Here is a 6,856-nt window from a genome sequence, read left to right as displayed (position 1 = left end):
TCATTTCTGGTCAGTTTTTAAACTTCATGATTTTAAAGATAATTTAAGCCAGTTTAAGAGAAGAGGATATTTATAACTTGTGTTAGCATATTCAACTCATCATAGATTTAAAAAAATGTTTTAGATAGAACTGACAAAAGACAGATTTTTTTTCCATTGTACAAATATGCATTAATTGTGTACACTGAAAATTATTTCTATGATCATTGGAATAAAACACTTGCCTCATAGTCCTCGTAATTTACATTGGTTGGAGCCTTTCTCTTAAGCACCACTTCTACCCCCCCCCAGCCCAGAAAATTGCTTTTATGCATCATAATTTACAGCATTCTTGATCAATGCATGGTGTTGTATCTTTTACATCCACTAGTTCGTGTTGCTTGTGAGTAGGGAATTCTGCTGTTAAAATGGTTTCATATGTTTACTATGTATAGTCGCTAGCTTTGAGCTGCTCACTTGCTTAAATAAATGTTTTCAATTTGCTATAATACAACAATTTGTAGAGAAGTGCTGTGAAGCATAGTTAAAAGAATGAGTCCTTGAAATAGAATCACTTTTAAAAATGTGTCCTAACATGTGGTCTCATTTTTCCATCTTTTGCAATAATTAAAATCTTGTTCTGAAAAATTATTTTTGCCCAAACTTTTGAATTCATAAAACAAAAATACCAAATATATAAATATACTAATTTTGGAAATCAATGACGTAAAAACATGCTTTAGTACTCTCATGGTTGTTTACTTTAAAGATTTGCTGTAGAACAAAACTCTTTGTAAAGTAATGAGAAAATGTTACTTTTAATTATTAAATATTCTGTATAATACATGCTTCTAAAACGTATTGAAACAAAGTTAAGCCTGCACTGCCTCTAATCATATGCCTAGAGCATGCACACATTTTCTTCTTTAAAACAGCACATGGAATTTTTAAAATGATCATGTACCTTTTCACATTTATATTTTCAAGTTTTATTGGAAAACCACATTTTATTCAGAAAGGATGGTGACAAAATTAAATTAAAAAGAGACTAAAATGCTATTTACTTGGTCTGGTGTCATATGTGTAATTAACTCATCTTCCTGACATAGAAGAGGGTAATCAAAGAGACCTGTATTTAAAAAAATAGAAATTATTGCTTTTACAAACTAAGATAAAAATTCTAAAACTTGTCAACCAGTAACAGCTCTGCCTGCGTCCCCGGCAAGCCCTCGGTTGGGTTAGCTAGCTGTGCTTCCGGCGGTCTCATCAGCTCCTCGAGCATAGGCACATCGGGAGGGCCTCTTCCAAGATAATAACATCAACTTTTAGAGATTAAAAAATATATATTTTGGCAATTGAAACTCACCAGCGCCTTTCTTGCTTCTCCAGGAAGTTGGACCCGTCAGCACCTGCTGAGGGTTTTGTTGTCCAAACTCTGACAGGTAAAAAAATTCCTGTAGAATAAAGCCAGACCAGCTGGCTTTGAAGAGAAACCCCCACTTTGGGCTGCGTTCGCCTCCTCTCCTTTTCTATGAAGACCGAGGCTTTGCCCCCTGATCGTCAGGCCGTGAGATGTGTGATCCCTCCGCACAAGTGTCTGGCAGGCCAAGGCGCACCTGTTCGTGTCACTCTGGAGTAAATTTAGCTATAAAGGTATCACTGACAGGCAGACCTTTGTCAGTGCTGGCAAAGGAACACAGAATCAGTTCTCTCCCTTCCCCCTTCGCAAGCCCCTACACCACTAGTTCCAATGGAAAATATCCAATCGGAAGTCTATCCAAAAATCATTCCTAAAAAAATGAAATTGCTTTCATATGGTATAAAAAAGTCAGCTTCCTCGTTTTACACAGGCTTTAAAATTACATTTCCAAGAATAATGTTGGAACAAGACAAGTTTTTGTTCAATTAATTGTGGCTGGAACTTTTTAATGGAAACGCAGCACACACTTACTTCATTTCAGGTTATTAAATCGTGTGAAGCGTTCAAGTTAGTTGCCCTGCTTTGCTGTAGCCCATTTGTTCTTTGCGATCCAAAGAAATATTAGAAGGTTAAAACTTATCACATAGGAGGGATTAATCATGCTACCAAAATTAGAAAGCAAGTTGTTGTGAGAGACGGAGTTTCAAACTGTGTGCTCGCAGCTCTTGGGCTACTGGGAATCCAGGGTGCCCCTGACACACGTAAGATGGCAGCTCAGGCCTGTGGAATCCCCAGGGCTCCCAAGCTGGCTAGGGCCAGGGTTGTCTTACTCACTGGTTGAGGTAAGGACTTTGGTCATGTGTAGGAGTTTTTAAGATTAATTGCCTTACTGGTGATGGTTTGAGAAAACCTCCTTTTGAAGGAAACTGAAAAGGCCGGTGGTGTTCATCTGACCATCTGAAGTAAACCCAGTAGTGAAGACAGGCAAAGCAGGCTGAGGAGCAGCGTGCTTCTCCAAAGCGCTCTGAACTTCTGGCTTAGTAATTAGGATTTCATAAGTGGAGTTAAAGGGCTTGTGCGCAATACCTGTTCTACCATATTATTGCTGTTTACAAAGGTTGGGTGTGAAGAGAAAAAGAAATCTGGGTCAAAATAAAAAATGGTTTGTAAAATAAACAAAGTTCCTATTTATTTACTATGTATAAACAGCCACTCATGGAGCCTCGTTTCTCCACAGGGCACCACTTTCAGATAAAAACACAGACCTCAATGGCATCATCTAGTATCCAAGGAAACCGGGTAAGTACCTCTCTCACTGTGTACTTCTCTTATTCAGAGTTTAAAAGCCAGCTGAGTACGGAATAAGTGAGTGTTTTTATTTAATAATTATACAGGAGGTACTTTTTAGGAGCTCGCTAAAAAGAAACAGGTTCTTGATTGTTATGTGCGTCATAACAAAACTCTCATATTTTCATCATATTTCATAAAATTATGTGTTTAGGCCGGCCCAACCTTCCCAACAGTTCTCATCCTCAATAACAAAACAACCACTCAAAATCCTAATGAGCTGAGAGCTTCAAACTTTTCCAAGGCCCGTTAGTGTCAGGCAAACTGCGCTAGATCTAGGCCTAGTGTCGAGTAGTTCCCTAAGGGTAGCAAAATACTTTTGAATCTTAAGAATGAAGCAAAATTACTTGAAAAATAATACTTTATTGGTAAACTTTAATGCCAATGTATTTGACTGTTGGCTTATTTGAGGCATAAGCCAGAGACCAGAGGTGAAGTTTCAGTTTTTAACTTAAGCAAAGAATCTAGAAAGTGTAAGGTGCAAATATTTGGGAAAGGGCTGGGAGTCTGGCAATGTCATTTCCTTTCTTTGTTCTTTCTTTCCTTTATTTTGTGCTTTGCTCCTAAACTTATGCACATTTGTGCAGATAACTTCAATGCCTTAATTCATTTTCAAGAGCTGCAAAAATATAATGTGGCAACTTGGGTTCAGTTTCTAAAGCCTACTTTATTACTTGGAGAGAAACCTTTCCAAAAACATTTGAAATTTCTACTAAATGTTTTGTTATCAGTACTTCATTTTTTGGCTCATATTTGGATTAATCTCCCTTTAAAATAAAATTACTTTCAGTATGAAATGATTATTCATTATTGTTTATATATTTTTCATGGAAACACACTAGTAATTTTACAATATTTTAACTTCTAGAGAAGCTCTACAATTTATTTAGTCTTGCAAACACAGATGTACTTCTTTTCAGGAGTTGTATTTAAATGCAACTGGCACAGGCCTGGGGAACTTGGTGTTTTTCATGTTACTTTCTTGTACTTTTCTTGCTTTTGTCTTTCCACTTTTCCTCAGGAATGTGACCCTTTGCTGATCATAAATAATAGAGGTGACTTCATTCAGTTTCTCAGACTCCTTGTGTTCAAAATCTAACTGTATGTATATTTCAAGTTCTCACCAAATTGGAAAAAAATCACTTCCACATTAGTAGCTTTTTACATGTTAGCAAATGCACCTTCCTGCATTGAGAAATAAATTATGTTAGATTAAGGAATTTTTCTGGAACTTTGAAAAGCAGGAAGGCCTCCAAATCTGATGGAAAGCATCAAATCTTTGGGAAGTTAGTTCTTTATACCAGCTAGGAGCTTCCTAAGGATGGGGTTTGGGAGCTACTCTCTAAAGGAGGGGTCTCTCAGAGGTGGAGCTCCTTGGGGCCGGCTGGAAGTGAAGGAGGGTGGAGACAGATCGCTGTTACAACAAATATCTAAGGTAAACAAGCAAAAAGAGAACCCACTAGCTGAAGTGGCTTCTCTTGTTCTCATTTGTTACCTTGAGGACAGGGACTATTTTGAAATTCATTCTTTAGTCAGAACAAAGAGAAAATTTATACTATGATGCCTGGGGGGACAACTTTAAATAATGACATGAAAATAGAGATTTTTGAAAACATTATATAAAATTGGCAGACTGAATTCAATTTCATATATTAGAGAGAAAATGAAGATAGTTATACATGGCTGTTTTACATTACAAAGATTATTTATATATATAACTTAAGATTCCCCACTTATTCATAGTCTTCAAAGGTGACCAACATTGCTTGGTAGAACTTGTGTGATGACAAGAACATTCTATAGCTATAGTCCCTAACAGGGAAACTGCTAGCTGCGATGGCTATTGAGCATTGGAAATGTGGTTAAAATAGCATAAAAATAAAATATTGATTTTATTTAATTAATTAATTACATTTCCAAAAATCCATATGTGCATAACTGCAACACTGGGTAGCATAGTTCTTTCTAGTCTAGGCCATTTAAAATGTGGAGGTTAAATCGTGTATGGATTTATTATCACTGTCAATGATCATGGCCCATAGGTAATATCATCAATATCTAAAGAAAAAGCAGACCCTGTTATTTCTTTTGTTGAATTTTAAGAAACATCATGTGATTCACTACATTTCAAAAAGCAGTGCTGTGCTTTCATGAATATTAAGAACCCTATCGGGAATTTCTAAACCTTTGCTATATGTGTAGTACAATGTCAGGTTGTACATTTACCCACTTGTATTGTTACTGCAGTGGAGTTTATTCCTGACATTTTCCCAGAGATAAATGCTCTTAATATTGCTGACAGAAGGACATTATAACATTGCTTTATAGGCCTGGGGTAGCAACTTTAAAAAGGCCATTATAAACACAACTCCTTCAAAAGCTATTGTAATGAAAATGCTAACCATGGCGATAAATATTTGAAAAGTTTAGCTGCAATTCCTGCAATCTATCTTTGCGAGTAATTTCAAAAATGTAAGCGGCCTACAGAGAAATTCACTTGCCTCGCTTCTTCACAGCTGAGCCTGCTCCCAAAGCCCAACCCCAGTTTAAATTTGCTCCTGTGGCTTTTCCAGGCACTTGGTGAAAGCAAACGTTAAGATGCATGATGATTATTTTTGTAATAGTCCTAATAAGGTAATATTATAGGCAAAATTGTTACTTGCCAAACCGTGTTGCAAATTTTAGATTTGCATACATTTAAGGAAATCAGTCAACTCATTTCTTGAATGCCGGTTCTTTGCAAGACATCGATCTAGAGACCATGAGAAACACATCTTAAAATTGGAAACATAATATTCTTCTTTTTAGGAACTACATTTGTTGGACTTGTTCATGTTTTTTTGGATGGATAAAATTCCGATAAGTAGAGAGAAGAGACTTCTTTTGACAGAAACTTGGACAAGCTTCTCAGAGTATCTATCCTAATGCAAAACAACTAGATTGTGGATAACATATACTTTATAATGAGCTACTTGACTTCAAAAAAATGTTGAACATCTCCAAAGATTCTTCTTCCTCATCCCAAAACCCAAAACTAAAAATCTGTGAGTTGAAACTGGAGTTGAGAGCAATTAGCAAAGAGAAAAGTCAGATTTCATCATGTAGACTACATTTGCCAGCATGTTTTTGAGAGGCTAGCAGCCCAATAGTCTATTCATCTTCCCATAAACCCGGCTTGGTTTTACAAACAGGGAGAGCAAGTAAACATATTTGTAAACCCAGGTGATCTGTCGCCTTTTATGTCTTCTGGTAACTTCAGTAAGGTAGCCAACTGCTTTATATTGATTGACCCACTTTTAGCAAAAGGCCTGTCTTTTACTCAGAAAGCAATGTTCTAGGCTGAGAAAAACGTGGTTTGCCCTTAAAAAGTCCTGCAAAAACAGTTCTCAATATCTTTGTAAAACATCTCTTCTGATACTGCATGCCTGTGAAAGTGTTTTCATTTCGATGCACTCACTAGGATCTCAGAGGCCTTCACCACCACCTCTTCAGTTTATTATGTGTTGTTATGTAGTGTTACATTGATCTTTGTACTTTGAAAATCCTCAGCACTAAAAAGTAGAGATCACAGGGGAATGAGCTTCCATAAGTCTATACCTGCCTTCAGCCAGCATTAGCCCATGAAGACGTTTCGATCCCAGCTCTATCCCTAGCTATTTTGAAGCCAATCCCCAAGCATGGCACCCTTTCATTTGTTAATGTTATGTTGTCTGTCTAGTTGTCTCCCTAAAGTCTCAAGCGGTCATTGGGGCAGGCTTTTAGGTGTGTGATGAATTCAGGATCCAGTGAGATGTGTGAATGCTACACCTGCCCATACAATATAAGGAAGGGAGAGAGGCTTGCTAGCTGCCACAGCTGCTGCCCCTCCCTTTGCTCTTTGCTATTTTCTGCTGTCATGAACAACTGCCATGTGCCACTCTGCCTTGGAGCCAGCTGAGTATGGACTGAAACCTCCACTAACTGTGAGCTAAGTAAACCTTCCCTTCTTTAATTTTGGGTGTTGGGTATTTTGTCCCAGCAATGAGAGAAAAGTAACTGAGACAGTTAATATTTCTGTAGGACTTCTTTTCAGTTAAGACTTTTGTTTATGCTACAGGGGATTGAACCCAG

At 37.3% G+C, this 6,856-nt stretch overlaps 1 protein-coding gene and 1 long non-coding RNA gene across 7 annotated transcripts in view; one reads left to right on the top strand and one right to left on the bottom strand.

The window, feature by feature from the left end:
- Mef2c (myocyte enhancer factor 2C) overlaps positions 1 to 1,551 on the bottom strand; it is a 167,051-nt gene extending 165,500 nt beyond the window's left edge. For 5 of the 6 annotated variants that reach the window (XM_023704169.1, XM_023704172.1, XM_004644061.2 and 2 more), the window contains exon 1: positions 1,346 to 1,550. The gene's annotated coding sequence lies outside the window, so the exon portion shown is untranslated. Of the gene's footprint in view, positions 1 to 1,345 lie in introns of all 6 variants that reach the window. The other variant, XM_004644057.2, reaches the window with a different exon arrangement.
- Positions 1,552 to 2,139: 588 nt separating this feature from the next.
- LOC111813474 lies at positions 2,140 to 6,489 on the top strand. The gene is made up of 3 exons (XR_002818722.1): positions 2,140 to 2,241; positions 2,637 to 2,698; positions 5,555 to 6,489. It is a non-coding gene; the product is annotated as an uncharacterized LOC111813474 (long non-coding RNA).
- Positions 6,490 to 6,856: the final 367 nt, after the last annotated feature.

The sequence above is a fragment of the Octodon degus genome, unplaced genomic scaffold, assembly GCF_000260255.1.
Source record: "Octodon degus isolate 3935 unplaced genomic scaffold, OctDeg1.0 scaffold00190, whole genome shotgun sequence".
NCBI lineage: Eukaryota > Metazoa > Chordata > Mammalia > Rodentia > Octodontidae > Octodon > Octodon degus.
The sequence above is the reverse complement of the archived record's forward strand: the minus strand, read 5'-3'. Positions and strand labels throughout refer to the sequence as shown.